The following is a 15,551-nucleotide window of genomic DNA, read 5'->3' on the forward strand; positions in this document are numbered from 1 at the left end:
ATTTCCAAAAATCTTAGTACTAAATTTTAAATTTAGTTTGCAAAGAGGGGGATGCCCTATAGATTGATAGCATTTTGGTTGGAGTACACTACTTATTTTTCAGTTATCAAATGTAAGCTCTCTTGGAGGCAATCTGATAAAGAAGAAAATGCTGGATTTGTAGATAGAAGATCTGAGTTTAAATCCTGTCACTTAGGCTAGATTGCAGAAAGCACATCATATTACTTTTCTGTGCTTCAGTTACCTTCTCTGAAAAAATGAGGAGTTGGGTTTGATGTCCCCTAAGTTTCCTTTTCAGACTAAATCTATGATTCTATAAATTGGGTCTTTATTCCACAGACTAGTCATGTTCATGCTTTACTATCCCTTTGTTTGAATTCTCTCATGAGGTATATTGAATGTTTTTCTTTTTTTCATAACTTTTCAGAGAGCCAGGTGGTGCAGTGGATAGAGAACTGGGTTTGCAATCAGGAAGATTCATCTTCATAAATACAAATACAACCTCAGACACTTACTAGTTATGTGACTATGGTAATCTGTTTGCCCCAGGCTCTTCATCTGTAAAATGAGCAGAAAGAAATAGAAACCATTCGAGTATCTCTGCCAATGGGACCCTAAATGGGGTCACGAAGAGTTGGACATAATTGAACAACAACAATATAAGCCCTTTATATTTGACAAAGATAGGACTGAATCTCATCTCTCTCATGGAACTTGTTTGATTACTATAGCCATTTGGACCCCATTCAGGCATTAAGGTAAGTGGTGAGGTTCCTCTTTATGAAGTAAGATTCAACCTCAAAACAACAGCCTCTGGCTTGATTTTTTGCTCTCTCTACTTCCAACTTTTATGTTGTAGAAACTGACTTGTAGTAAGTGATCAATTTTTGTTTGCCTTTTGTCCTCAAAGAGGACCATGACAAAAGGGAGGTGATACCATAATATACAAGTGAATTGGATTTACGTGAGGAAGGGCTGTGCAAGATCACTTGCTTTATTTTCTCTTCCAGAGTCATTTAGGTCCAGTGGCAAAATATACATCAGGATGACTGGAGATAGTCCTGGATGTAATGGGAGAGCTTGGTTTTTTTAGGCTAAGGTCTTCCCCAGGTCTCAGTTTGAATGGGGCTATACTCATTTGGTGATTAATAAATGCATTTATTATTGTTATTATTATTAACTGATTTATTCCAGGCTTTTCCTAGAATATCTTTTTTGGCAAGTGATTTCTTCTTCTTTCTATTGGAAAACTCTAAGTTTTCACGTTAGGCCAGCAGTGAAGCCCAATTTAGAACAGTTCAAACTGCCCATTATAAAGAATCATTCTGGGAGAGATTACAGAAGTCATAGCAACCTAGAACTAAAGGCAGAAGGAGTATGAAAGGTCATCTATTTTAATCTTCTCATCTTAAAGATGAGGCAACTAAGGTATTCACAGAATGTCCTCCCCAAGATCACAAAGGTATTAAGTGAGAAGAGTATTTGATTTGAACCAGGTTCCTTTAATTCCAGATTTAGCATGATTTCCCCCCTATCAGGCTGGGGCTTAGGCTTTGATGCTATTGCTTCTGGGCTTTCTCAAGTTATAACATATCTCTAAATGAGCTACAACTCTGAATCCCAAAGCAGTTATGGTATGTTCCACAAAATTTAGTACTTCATTACATGATGTAATATTTCTCCCTCTCGATTCATATACTTTAGTCTTGTCTCCCTGCCTCAAGTGTAAGTGTCCTGAAAAGATGTCATATATTAGAAAGAAAAAGACATGTAAAGGGGGAAAATGACTATAAACTAAGAACACCACCTTCTAGTCCTGTCACTAAGTAGCTATGCAACACTGGATCTAGTTCAAATCCTGGTTCTGTTATTTAGTCTGTAAGGCTTTGGAGAAATGATTTAATCTCTCAAGGCTTCAATTTTCTCATCTGTAAAATAGGGAGAATAGACTCAATGACCTCTGATTTATTTGTTAAAGATTAACAATCCTATGATCCTATGAGTAGATGACATAAAAGTCATGACCTAGTGGGTCATTTCACTTTAAATGATTGAGACTCAGTTTCCACATCTGTAAAATTAAGGAACTGAGCTTATCTTTTGAGAGGCAGCTAGGTGGTACAGTGGATAGAATGTTAGGCTTGGAATCAGGAAAACCTGAGTTGAAATCTGGTCTCAGATACTTACTGACTATATGACCCTGGACAAGTCATTTAATTCTGTTTGCCTGTTTCCTCAATTGTAAAATGTAAGTAATAATATCACCTACCGCAAAGAGGCATGATAAAGATCAAATAAGATGTTTGTAAAGTAGTTAGATCAATGCCTGGCATATAGTAGGTGCCCTATAAATGCTTATTCTCTTCTCCCCTCCATTTCCCCATAAATCTACCCTTTTCCCACTTCTTCAAATTTCTGGGACTTCTGCCTAGAAGATTTCCATCTAGCCTAAAAGATAGCCTGATATAGTGATAAACTGATGGGATTAGAAGCAAGAATACCTGGGTTTAAATCTGGCCTGGGCACATCACTTAGATTCTTTGGGCTTCACTTTCTTCCTATGTAAAATATATAGATTGGGATCTATGATTTCTATAATTAATTCCTACTCTAAATAAATCTGCAATCTACCTATTCTATGCTTTAAACTTTATCTTTGACTCCACATTCCCTCCATTCTTTGCCTCCGTCTCCTTGTCTGTCTCCATCTCTGTTTCTGTGTCTCTCCGCCTCTGTCTTTCTATTTCTCTCTGTCTCTGTCTGTATCTTCCTCCCTAACCTCTCCTCTCTTCTTCCCCCCCTCCTTCTCTCCTTCCTCGATCTCTGTCTCTGTCTCTTTTTCTGTCTCTCTCTCTCTCTCTGGCTTTCTTTTTCTCTCTCCAATTATTCAGTCCCTTTGATTCTAGTTGTCAAAGGTTTCTTGCATCTTTCCTTTTTCCTCTATTCTCTTTAATATCACCCTTTTACAGACTACCATTTCCACTCATTAGAGTATTATAGCAGCCTCCTAAAAGATCATTGTCCATTATTTTATTTCTCCAATTCACCCTTGACATTGCTGCTCAAGAAGGTTTAAGTTAGCTTCCTATTATTTTCTAAGTAAATCTCAAATCTTTGATTGTCATCCAAAGTCCTCCACATATGTTATCAATATCTGTCTAGGCTTACCTTATATTGCTCTCCTTCATACATTTTATAGCTCAAATAGGACTCTACCTCCTAGAATGGACCCTGTGCTCTTTTACTACCTTGTTTTTGCTCACATCTTTCCTCAAACCCTAAACTTCTTCCCTTTTGCCTTTTGCATTCCTTTTTTTAACCTTTAAAGCCTAATTCAAATGTTTTCTTCTTCATGAAGCATCTCTTGATCTTCCCGGTCTATAATGAGCCAAATACTTTGACCTCAAGTAATATAATTATTTAACATTGTATAATTTTTCATGTCTTATCCTTAAACTAGACCGTAAATTTTAGGAGGGTAGACTTTGTCTGATTCAAGTCTTTTATGTCTTTACATAAGATACATGGTGTCTACTTAAAAAACATTTGTTGCAATGAATGAATCTCCAAGATCCTGGAGAGCCACTTCTAACATTCTGTGACTTCTTTGTATGCTACAGGATAGAATAAAACATTAAAAATAAATATTTCAATTGATTAGATGATTTAGCAAAGGGTTGCATAATTCATGTCATCTTTTCAAGCTCTGATTGTTGTAGCATTACTTAGTTAAGGAAGTCTATAATGGCACTAACTATGGAGTGCCTATCCCAAACAAGTTCATTGTGAAATGTTCTAACCATCACATGAAACTCTCATGGTGTGCACATAGCCATTGTACAAGAAATGTGATCTTGCCCATGATAGACTGCCACAAGTAACAGTGGTTTAAGCAGTGCTAAGAACTTTCTATCTTTTGAAAGAGTAGGTAGAGTTCATACCAGCAGTTTGGTATTGCATATAACATTCTATTTTCAACAGAATATTTGGAAACTCAAGAAAAAAAGATTGAATTATTTTAAAATAATCTTTATCAATCCCTCCAAGGAACAATGTTTAAGTTGTCATTTTAATATAATGCTTTAAGTAGTATCCAAAATGCAGACATAGCTCCTAGCACTTTAAAATTCAATTTAAAGTTTAATTTGGCCTAGGGAATCTGATTTTTACAAATGTTTGCTGTTCTTAGGAAACAAAAAAATGCTAAAACATTCTTATATTTAAAGAGAATTTACACTAATATTAGTTTTATCTATAAGTTGTTGGGAGAAAGAATGAATCTGATTATTTCTTGAATAATTTAGCTGCTAAGATGATTTTTCTAAAACATAGATAAGACCATATAATCCAACTCTTCAGTGAACTTCAGTGATCCCTTATTATTTCCCTCTTTTGTTTGGCATTCAAAGCTCATCATGATCTGGTCTCTTCCTACTTTTTAATCTTTTCATACTTTACTTTCTTTCATTTTATGATCCAATAACACAGGCTCATTTGTAGTACCTGGAACACAACACTCTATCTCCTATTGCCATGCTTTTGCACTGATTGTCCCTCTTTCAAGAAATGCTATCTCATCTCTTCCTCTTAGTTCCTTAAAAATTAAGCTCAAATCCCATCTATTCTAGAAAGCCTCTCCTACTCTTCTTAGCTGCTAATATCTGCCTTTCACAATTTCTTTCTTTCTCCTATATACTTACTTGTCTTCTATTTGTATGTTACCTCTCATTAAAATGTAAGTTTCTCACTGACAAGGATTTTTTGGGGAGTATACGCTTAATACTTAGCAGAATTCCTGTACGTGGTAAATATCTATTTGTTATTTGATTAAATTTAATATTATTATAATACATATTCATTTCAATAAGCATTATGTTCATGGTAGGGAGAGAAATATCAATATAAAGAATACATGGTCTTTTCCTCAAAGAGCTTATAATCTAGTAGGAGACAATAATGTACAAAATAAATAAGTTACAAGTCCATAAGAGAAACATAAAACATTATGAGAATTTACAGAAGGGAAAAAAATCATTCTAGCTCTAGGGATTAAGGAAAACTTCATGTAGGGAAAAATATTTGAGTTTGAGTTTGAATGATAGGGAAGACTTCAACATATGGCTTTTGGTGGAAATGGAGGGAAGAGTGCATTCTAAGTACAAAGAACAGTGTCAGAAAACACATTAAGGAAAGAAAGCAAGCACAAAATGTGTTAAAGAAATGGTAAGTATTCTGCCTTGGTTGGAGTTATTTCCTACGTGGAGAATATTATGAAATAAAGTTGAAATGGTATGTTACAATTGTTGAAGGGAAGTTGCTTAAGGTTTCTGAATGGGAAAATGTTATGATAAGAGCCATGTTTTTTTAAAGATTAATTTGTCAGCAAAGTGTAAGACAGTTTTTAGAAGAAAAGGTCCAAAGGCACGGAAACCAGTAAAAAAGTTAGAGGATCCTCTGATAGTCTAGGATAGCAATAACAAAGACTTGAAGTAAAGTGGTAGCAATGGTGATGGAAAATGAGATAGCTACAAAAGATATTTAAATGGGTAATAATGGTCACTGATTTAGTTGTCTGGGAGAGATTTATTAGAAGATGTTCATAAGATTTTAAGCAAAGGTACCTGGGAAAATGTTTCCATTAACAGAAATAGAACGTGACAAGACCTTGATTTAGGAGGAAATGAATTTAGTTTTTGGTTTGTCATTAGATTATATTAAGTCACATATATGTATATATGTATGCATATACAGATACACACATATGTAGTATATTTGAAACTGATAAAGATAGCAAATGTTTGTCATTATTAATTTTTCAAATTCAAATGATTATTGGATCACAACTATTTTCCTTATGAAATCAATTTAATTTTATATAATTGGGAATAAAGTCTTATTTATTTGTAAAATATCATATATTAGTGTTACTAAAATATATTTTTATATATCATTTATAAGAGTATGTTCATATATATTATGTATATATCCTTCACTGAATCTGTGATTTCATCAATTTGTGTATTCCTTCTACTGGCATAGATTGCAGATTGTAATCCATCTATGCTTTCTCACCTCATACTTTCTTTTTTGGTGTAGGTTGTACAAAAGACTGTCCACATGAGATTCAGCCAATGTGATGGAAGCCTTACTTCGTGTCTTTTTTATGTTGTGAATCAATGCCTCTGTCAAACTGAATAATGTTTCTTATTCATAATTTAATGAAATACTAAATTTCATTTAGATACTAGTGAAAATAAGGATGTATTTTCCCTATCCAAGACCATAGATCTCTTAAAATCTGTCAATGTATTCCAAAATGGGAATTCTTTCTCTATATCTTTTTTACCTTTAGTGAGTACCAGAGGAGCTACTTGGGCTGTCCATCTGTTATTTTCATTCTAATCTCATGACCAGCCCATTTCTTTTTCCATGATCCATGTCCTCAGTGGCATTCATTTAACTACTTTATGATCAAAATCCTATCTTGTTCATCTATAACACAGCAATATTTATGATACTATTCTATATTGCATCTATATATAATACCATGGTATGTAATATTATATTACTTCATATTGTATTAGAGAAAGGTCCTCTTTTTACTGTGGGTGTAAATCTGAAAGCCATGTTACCTGACCATGGGATAATCACATATCAAGGTGCTAAAAGGGTGCTAAAATATAGGAAATTTCAGAAAGTTATTTAGTAAGAGAAATCTGGTTGTTCTATAATCTGGCCTATATAAGATTTTTTTGATTATTCTTGGCCTCTAAACCAAAAGGTGTGGCACAAAATCTGGAAAATGTGCTGCATTGGAAAACCAATGTTAGAAGGTAATACACTGAAATGTAAATTTTTAGTAAAGTATAGAATAAGTTGTGGGTTAAAAAAGGCTAAATGAAAACATATTTCATTTACCTGTGACAATCAACCTAAGCAATATTTGTTTTGAGTTTTTTGGTCTTTTTCTTTTTTTAGGCTTGGAACCCACATCCCAGGAGTAAAATAACAGAGCTTTAATCCCTAGAAAAAAATCAAATTCCCCAAATACATCATGGAAACCAGGATAATCCTTCATGAAGTCAGAAACAAAAATGAAAAAAAAACTTCCTCTATCATTAACAACAGCAACAACAAACATGATCTCTATTCTTTCATTTTTTCAGGTCTGACATTCGGCAGATGACCTCTCTTATTTGTCCCTACATGTTTTCCAAAATATAAAAGTGAAATAGAGTCCCAAGGGCACTGTACTTGAAAGGTTATGAGAGTTAGAGAATTTTAACCATGCCTGCCAAATCAGCAGATGGCTTGTGATTATAATTATATGCATCAATAAAACGAATAATCTTTACAAAATTTGAATTTCTACTAAAGTAAGGGATTTAGTAAGCAGATGCAACAGAATGCATTTTCTTTAACCCTTTTGATAGACACTGCTCTCTTTCACATGGTGAACCTTAAGGGTTGTAGATATATTAGGCTGGATATTTTATTTTAAAAAAATGCCCCTTGTTTGTAGTGTTCATATAACCAGCCTTAACTCTTTTCTGGCTCTCAACTTTTTTTTAATGTGTCACCCCTCACTTCAGCCCTCAGAACTTTAAGGATGGTTCCTCTTCAAGTTACGTGTACTAAAAGTTTCATTTTTGTAGGATCAACAATTTAAATTGTATATTAAATATTTACCTTACAATTCAAACCAAAATATTAAAGAAATGAAATAATTAATAGTAGTTGCTTCTTTTTTTCTAGTTCATGGTATTTTATTACAAATTAGAATTTTATTAACATCAACATTTCTCATTCTGAGTTAGCAATTATATTTAATCTATATATCTGTTAAAAGATTAATTTACAACTTTAAGTTAGGTCTGTACGACAGAAGTAGAATGACCTTTAAGTTTCCAATAATACTTAATATCTCATCTTTTTGTTCAATCAGTTACAATATATATTCACTCACTAAGTAATGGATTTTATTTTTGACACATATTGAAAAAAAGTTAAGAAATTCAATTTTAAGTCTTATCTTATTCCATGATGGAGTGGGAAGCATACACACAAAACTAGAAGGCACATTAAAGCACCAGAGCGACAGGTAGGTTATCTAGGATTAGTGGAAGGAGGATTGGGAAGAACACATTATAAAAAGAAATTAAGATTATCTTTTTTTTTTTTTTTTGCAAATTTTAATGTATGCATCATTTTTAGCAAATAAGTCTGAAAAATTTAGTCACTAATCAATCATCAATAATCATTTATTAATTATCTACTATGGCCCAGGGACTGTGCTAAATGCTAAATTAGAATTTATAGGAATAATTTTATTGAGGTTTATTATACTCTATCTGCCCTACTCCATCAAATATTTTATTTTATATATGGCTAAGTACATTTAAAAAGCCAAATTTGGATATACAAAAATGTATGTAGAATACATATTTATTTTTATCAATAATCACCAAGTACTTAGGCATTTATGTGGTATGGACTTTTAAAAGTGGATTTCATGATCTATGAGACAGAGCAATTAATGTGTATTGGATAATTCTGCCTAATAGTATATAGGTGGCTGACACCGTTGTTGAGAATACTATATAAGAAGTCATTGTAATTTTTGAGAGCCAGTTCAGAACAACATGTAGTTCACCTAAAAAAAGAAAAAAAGAAAAGAAGTGAATACAGGAAGCTCCTGTAAAATTATGCCCTTAACAAGTCACAAGTGGGAATCCAGATAAAATCACCATTGCAGCAAATATTCTTAAGAAGAAAACCTTTGTATTTATAAGAAAAAATAAAATTTGCAAACTTACTGGTCACAATAAACAATATTTGTTTCATTTACGAGCTAATTCTCCTAAAGACTTTTGAATTATCTATTCAAGTTCACTGGAATGGAATTTTCGGCTCCAAAGACAGTCACCAATCAACAAACTTTAGGAAAGAGTTCCAGATAGTTTCTTGAGTAATCAAAGTGCCTTCCAATCATAATTACTCCTCATTGGGAAAATTCACATTCATTAAAAAGTATTATTTTAAAATAGGCAGAAAACTGAGGCCAATAACTTGAGAACTAAATCCAAAGGTGCACCTTTAATTATGATTTGAAGTACCTTTGAAATTGCAGAAAGGCCGTCCATAATTTTAATGTAGCAAGTGCACTGCTATAATTAAATAAACTAAATTATGAAGAACATAGTATCAAAATAATTTATTTTAAAACTAGTTGGAAAAACCCATTTTAATTTATAAAAAAAAAGTATGGATTTTAAAACATATTAGGACACAAATTTCAAAACACACTTGATTTATCATTCTATTTCATAATAATTATAACCTATTACTTTACTTATATTTATTATATGTTTGATCTTAATATGAACAAACTCAGAGTTGGTAGGAATAATCAAGCAAATTTCTAAATCTTGGGTTATGAGCAGAAAAATATTGAAATTCTAAGAGTTCTGAAGTGGCTGTACTTAGATAATGGGGTTATTACATCTATGTGTAAATTGTTTATTTCTGTTTCTAAAAGTAGTGAGAAAGATTATGATCCATAGAATTCAGTTGGAACCATTCTTCTATCACTTCTCTCACTTGTATTAGAGTTGCTTGTATGTCTTTTGATATGGAATGTGGTATAGTTGAAAGAACATTAGTGTTTGGGTCAGGAAAACTGGATTTTAGTCTGAGCTAGACCATTTAGTAGCTATATAATGACGGCCAATTATTTAACCCCTCAGTCTCAGTTTCCTAAGGGTAATAAGCCTTGAGCTACTTATATCACGGGGTTATTTTGAGGAAAATATTTGATAAAACATAAATAGCTATGAGATCATTGTTGTTGTTGTTGTTAATTGCTGCTGATGCTGTCCTCCACTTTGCTAGATTGTTGGTTTCTTGAAGACAAGGGTCATGTCTTTTCTATCTTTGTATCCCTCAAAACAGCTAATACTCTACTTTGTACTCAATGGCCATTCAATAATTATTTGTTAAATGAATTAATGAATGAATTTGAATTAAAGTTCAAGCATGAAAGTTATTTCTGTAGAAGTAAAATTTCACACCAGTGCTATGGTAATTAAAGGAATGAATGTACAGCAGAATGGATGGACTCTTGCATATGTAGTTTAGTTAAAGAATGAACTTTGACATACATATAACAACACTGATGAAGTAAGTACCCAGTTTGCTCATCTGTCTGCTGCTTTCTTGTTTTAGCTGAGATATAGAAAACCTCATATATACATACTATTTGGTGAATGATTAAAATGTCATAACCATAAAAAAGAGTAAGTCTAATATTCTCTTGATTTTATGCATTGTAACATGACTGACAGACTTTTTCCAATTGGACACCCATAACAGAAGGGTTATACTAAAAGATCCATGGTCTTCTGAAAAGATGTATTTTCAGGACAATTTATTGCTTTACTAAAATAACAAAAGCCTCATCAACTATAGCAAACAATTTCAATAAGCAGGATTCCTGAAAAACATGGAGTTCTGTGAGATAACTGGGGAGATACAACTTGTTGTATTCTTTTTAAAAGATGTTGTTTTTAGATGGCAATTAAAATCCTTTTTTAGTGACATACTGTTTCTTTCCCATCGTTTGTATAACATGTTGGTGAGATGACATATTATAGAAACACTTGGTGAAATAAAAGTAAATTCCCTTTCCTGCAGATCTTTAATTTGAATTTATTAGCACATTGTATCATCCCATACTTCACAAAATTGTTTAAACTGTAAGTATTACCAAGTATAATAACTATAGTTAGAGTGATAATCTCTGAAATAAATAGTATATTTTAAAAGTAAATAAAAGGAATGTTAGAAGAAGCTTTCACAAGATCAAAAGTCCTGTAGAACAAGAAAGTATTCCAGGGAACTTATAGGTAGTTGAATTTATGAATAAATATATGATGGATTGTGCTTGCAATCTCCTATAGGCAACCAGACATTTATTCTGTGTCATGTTTAGCTACATTCTCCTAAAAATAAAAATGATTCTGGGTAAGTAAAGTACTTTGGCCATCTGATTATATATAATGTAAATAATTTTAATTCATAGAATAGATGATTATGATATGTCTTGATAACCAGTGACAGTCTTTTTTAAAATGTGGGTGATCCTGGTAATATGAAAATATCAGTTTTATAATACCACAACTTTATAAACTGAATTGAGATTTTTTTAAAGCGGAGAAAGAGTTAAGCCATAATCTATGTATCTGACAGGCTTTAGAATAAAATATTTAAATTACCTTTATATCCTATAACAATATAATCCTCTCTTGAACTACACATACCCTAAACAAACATGTCTAAAGCAGCCAGAATATTGTAGCAAGGCAAACAAGACTTTCTGTCAACTTCCTGCTGCCATATTTTAGAAAAAGTATCCCAAGACATTATAGTCAAATACATTTTTTTCAAGGGGCACCTTAGTAAGCAAATACTGCTGAAGAAGTGTCATCAAGATTTTGTTTTCTATGTAGAACAAGCAAATAGTCATTGGCACTCTAGGTATGCAGCATCATAGATTCACAGCAGTGTCTATTATTTCAAATTTCAGGAAAACTGAAAATATGGGAAAACATAATTTACATTATCTATATGTTATGCTCATGTTTTCTTTTTAAAATCCATACCCTCCAAAGAAACAGGCATTCTAGGAAAGGTTATTTAGAGAACATTTTTTAGAGGACAAACAATTTGTTCATGGCACAAAATAAGATTTACTGTGTAAACCAATTTCCCACGATTCTGTTACCTCTCCACATAGGACTAACTGAAATAAAAGTTTCCCTATTCCTTAAAAAGTTCATCAGATCTGAACGTACATTTAGGTGGTAGTTATTTTGTGCCGAGTAAGACAAAGCATCATTTCTCCAGCAGCAGGTTAACTGTCGAAATCAAGTTCCCTTACAATTTGGATCCACTTTACTTTTGCAATTCAAAACTTTTATTGAGATGGAAAAAAGACAACCACTACCAAAATATTAACGTGGACCACAGAAGCAGCATTTCCTGAAGTGACAGAAAAATCCCTTCATTATGACCTACTTGTCTAGAAACGGACTTCCAACCCCATGGTTAGGCTAAGATTTGTTCTACTTTCTCCCTAGGGCATAATTGTCAGACTGACTTACCGTGCGCCTCTTAGCCTTTGTTCTGCCTCTCACGCTGACATCAGGGAAGCAGTGATGTAGAATAAAGCAGGGGTGGGCTAGGTTAGTCCAGTGTTTGTGTCGTTGTGTGGTGTGCAGGGACACTCTGTGATACTCTAGTGAGCTGCTAAGCTTTTTTTGTAGGCTTTGTGTCATTTACTTAACGACCAATCTCATTAGCTGCCAGGGTACAATGGGCTGATGCATTTTCTATGTACATACTCTACACAGTGACCCTCAAGGTTGCCGAAGGTCTATTTAATCAGTCAAATGCTGAATATATTTGCAGTAAATCACTAAAAAAAAATATGGGACCACAGAGGTATCTCACAAGGGCTTAATATTTACTGGTAGTTATTTGCAGGTAATAAAATAGGAGCATATTTAAGCAAAAACAAGGGCAATGGAACACAGATATACTCACTAGGTTTGTACTGGTGACCTTAATTTGGGGAACTTTAAAAATCCCAAGGGGGGAAGATTAATTCTATTTAAAATTTTATTTTTCCTTCATTTTAATCATATTGTCCCAATTTAAAACAACAACAAAAAAGAACTCCCTTTAGTAGTTCTCTACTCCCACCCCCCACAACAGCTGTCCCTACCCCCCAAGCAGTCTCAGAACTGGCATACTTGCATTTCTGCCCTCTCTTCAGTTACAAGGTAAAAACCCTTTTAACTCCTATGAAAAATGAAATGCTGAAAGGACTATGAATGACGACAGCTGTCCATAAGTATCAGGGATAGTTCTATTGTCCAGCTTGTCCCTGGATAAAATGAATACTTTACAGCAGAGGCTGTTCAGCTTGGCTAAAGAGTATGGGGAGAAGGGGAGGAGGTCACTGGAGATTTCGCACACTAATTTAATCTGGGAAAAGGACAGGCTCTGCATCTCACTTGAACAGACTGGCGGCAATCTGGGCTCCCACAGAACTATCTCCTTTTGCCTGTGCTCTATTTATTCCTTATCTCTGTTTACCAACCGCTAGGTCCCTTTCATTCACACCACGAGGCCGTTCTCCTACTATCAGTCAGCAGCTGACACTGTGGAAGAGCCTCAAAGGCAAAAAAAAAAAAAAAAAAAAAAAAAAGGATCAAAACTAAACCAAAGCTGTATAAACAATGCAATAGTAGAAGTAAATGCATAAATCCTAATTCTTAACCCAACCCACAGGGTGTGAACAGAACCTTTATAGTAAATCCAACAAACCCACCACAGTGAGCTATAGGCTACAGAGAAAAGAAAGCCAAAATATCATTCATGAAATCATCATCTAAAGAAGAAACATGAAAATGTCAACTGGGCATTGGTTTTTACTTTTCTTTCAAAAAGAAATTCTTATCTCTATTATGTACCAATGAGTAGTTAGCCAGGAAATACCTCTTCAGAAAATATGAGGCTATGTCTTTATGAGTTATTCTTAACTTTAACTAAGATACTAAAAGTATGAGAAATATTCTATAATCTCAACTTCTGGTTTAACGTAATTGACATCAACTCTTTTGAAAATGTCATCATGTTTTTGAAATTCAAACACTTCAGGTAACTTTACATTTAGAAATATGTAGCAACATTCAAAAACTGCTGAGAACTATTGAACTATCCAGCCAGCCAATTAAATCTCTTTTCCAGACACCATAGCCTTATGTCACAGGATAAAGAAGTTGGGCCGGGGTGGGAGGGGGCGATGTAGATAAACAATTTCTATATAACTTCCTATCATTCTATATATCAAGCTAGGCTATGAAGAAGAAAATAGAGAATTATGTTTAAAGAAAGGAAAAGGTGAAAGGACAAAAAAGAGGCTTAACTTCTGAGTTTTAAATTATTTTGATCTTTGCATCAAATAATTTTTCCTGTTTCAAACTTTGTGGATAATTAAAACTATGCTTATTTATCATGAGGCATACATCAAGATAAGTTATACAGTTAACATATACATTTTTGTATAGAGAATCACTTGTATAGTGCCTATACACACACACACACACACACACACACACATTCACATTAAAGTTTGAATCCCAATCCTCAATGAAAATTATGTATTCCTTTAACTTTTCTGAGTTTTTATGATCAGTGAAATGATTAGATACTGCCATAAAATCAGCCTGCTATTGACTCAGCCACTAAGACCTTTATCAAAAATGAGAAGACAATGTTGCTCATTATCAAAGATGATCAATTGGCCCACATTTCAGTTTTGATTTTCACCTATGTACATTATGAGCAATGAAGTCTTTACTACTTGGATCCTTTTTTCCAAATGAATTAATGAATTAAATTTATCCTTTCACCAGCTGCTAGGCAGCAGATGGAACCATTTCTGAAGCCTTGTTGAATTCAATCCATAAAACTCATTTCCTAGGATTAGCAGTCCAAAGTTTCTTTTAATGTTTATATACCGCTTGGGATTTTGATTTTCATGATGTTAAACTTTCAATTTAACTATTCTTTTCACATTTCATATCAAACAATTATGATCTTTTGGGTTTCTATAGCACACACTCTAAGTCATATAAGGACAAGAATTCATTTCAAGAGCAATCAAGTAATGCAAAGTTCTTTTTGTGTGTTTGTTTACATTGTCTTACTATCATAGAAACCATTTACATTACAGCCAGAGAGTAATTATGTTGAATACTTATGCTTTTCCAGTAGTTTAAGTAGTTATTTAATGTAGGAACTAAAGATGTTTAAATCACAGCAAAGAATATTTGTCAAGATGATATATGTATGAAGTTTTGCCTTTTTTTTTTTGCTTTTTTTCTGTTTTTTTAATAACAAAAGCCACAGCATTAACTTTTCCATACAGCAAATTGTCCTAATCGAAAATAGTATTGTACTTCTGTAAAGTGCAAAGAAAGAGATCAGAGTAGTTTGCTAGCATTCATTTAAAGTCAACATTATAAAACTGCTACCATGGACAGCTCCTTGGGTTTCTTTTACTAGTTGGCAACATTTATTTCATTTTCAAAGGATGTGGCATATGCTTTAAATTTATAAAAAGGATGTTTCTGATTCAGATGGTTTGAAACTAAATCTATTCTTTTTAATGTAACTGAATTAGTTCCTCATAAAAAGTTTAAGCATACTTTTAAATTTATAACCACCCTACATCTTGTCAGTTGTAGGATATCTATTTTTAAAATATAAAAGTTCATAAACTTAAAATGACCTTGCCCCATAGCATAAATACAACTAAAAAGGGTGATTCACTTTTATGAACAACAGTGATTTCCGCTAATTTGGCATAAGAAATCTATAGTAATCTAATAATGTAGTAAGCCAAGAAGGCCACATAATAATCATTATTGAGTAATTGAATATTTAGAAGAAGAAAAAATAGGAGTGGTAATATTAGGTTTCAA

The 15,551-nt window shown here is 33.0% G+C and overlaps 1 protein-coding gene and 1 long non-coding RNA gene across 8 annotated transcripts in view; one reads left to right on the plus strand and one right to left on the minus strand.

Annotated features, from left to right (window-relative positions):
• The window catches only part of LOC141548943 (uncharacterized), a 147,549-nt gene extending 146,791 nt beyond the window's left edge, over positions 1-758 (plus strand). The window contains exon 5 of one of the 2 annotated variants that reach the window (XR_012484165.1): positions 550-758. This is a non-coding gene — a long non-coding RNA (uncharacterized LOC141548943). Of the gene's footprint in view, positions 1-427 lie in introns of both variants that reach the window. The other variant, XR_012484166.1, reaches the window with a different exon arrangement.
• ST18 (ST18 C2H2C-type zinc finger transcription factor) overlaps positions 1-15,551 on the minus strand; it is a 166,797-nt gene that overhangs the window by 149,668 nt on the left and 1,578 nt on the right. Inside the window, exon 1 of one of the 6 annotated variants that reach the window (XM_074278232.1) lies at positions 12,162-13,230. The exons of the other annotated variants lie outside the window; for them this stretch is intronic. The gene's annotated coding sequence lies outside the window, so the exon portion shown is untranslated. Of the gene's footprint in view, positions 1-12,161; positions 13,231-15,551 lie in introns of those variants that run through there. 6 annotated transcript variants of the gene reach the window in all.

This window comes from Sminthopsis crassicaudata, chromosome 1 (genome assembly GCF_048593235.1).
Source record: "Sminthopsis crassicaudata isolate SCR6 chromosome 1, ASM4859323v1, whole genome shotgun sequence".
Taxonomy (NCBI): Eukaryota; Metazoa; Chordata; class Mammalia; order Dasyuromorphia; family Dasyuridae; genus Sminthopsis; species Sminthopsis crassicaudata.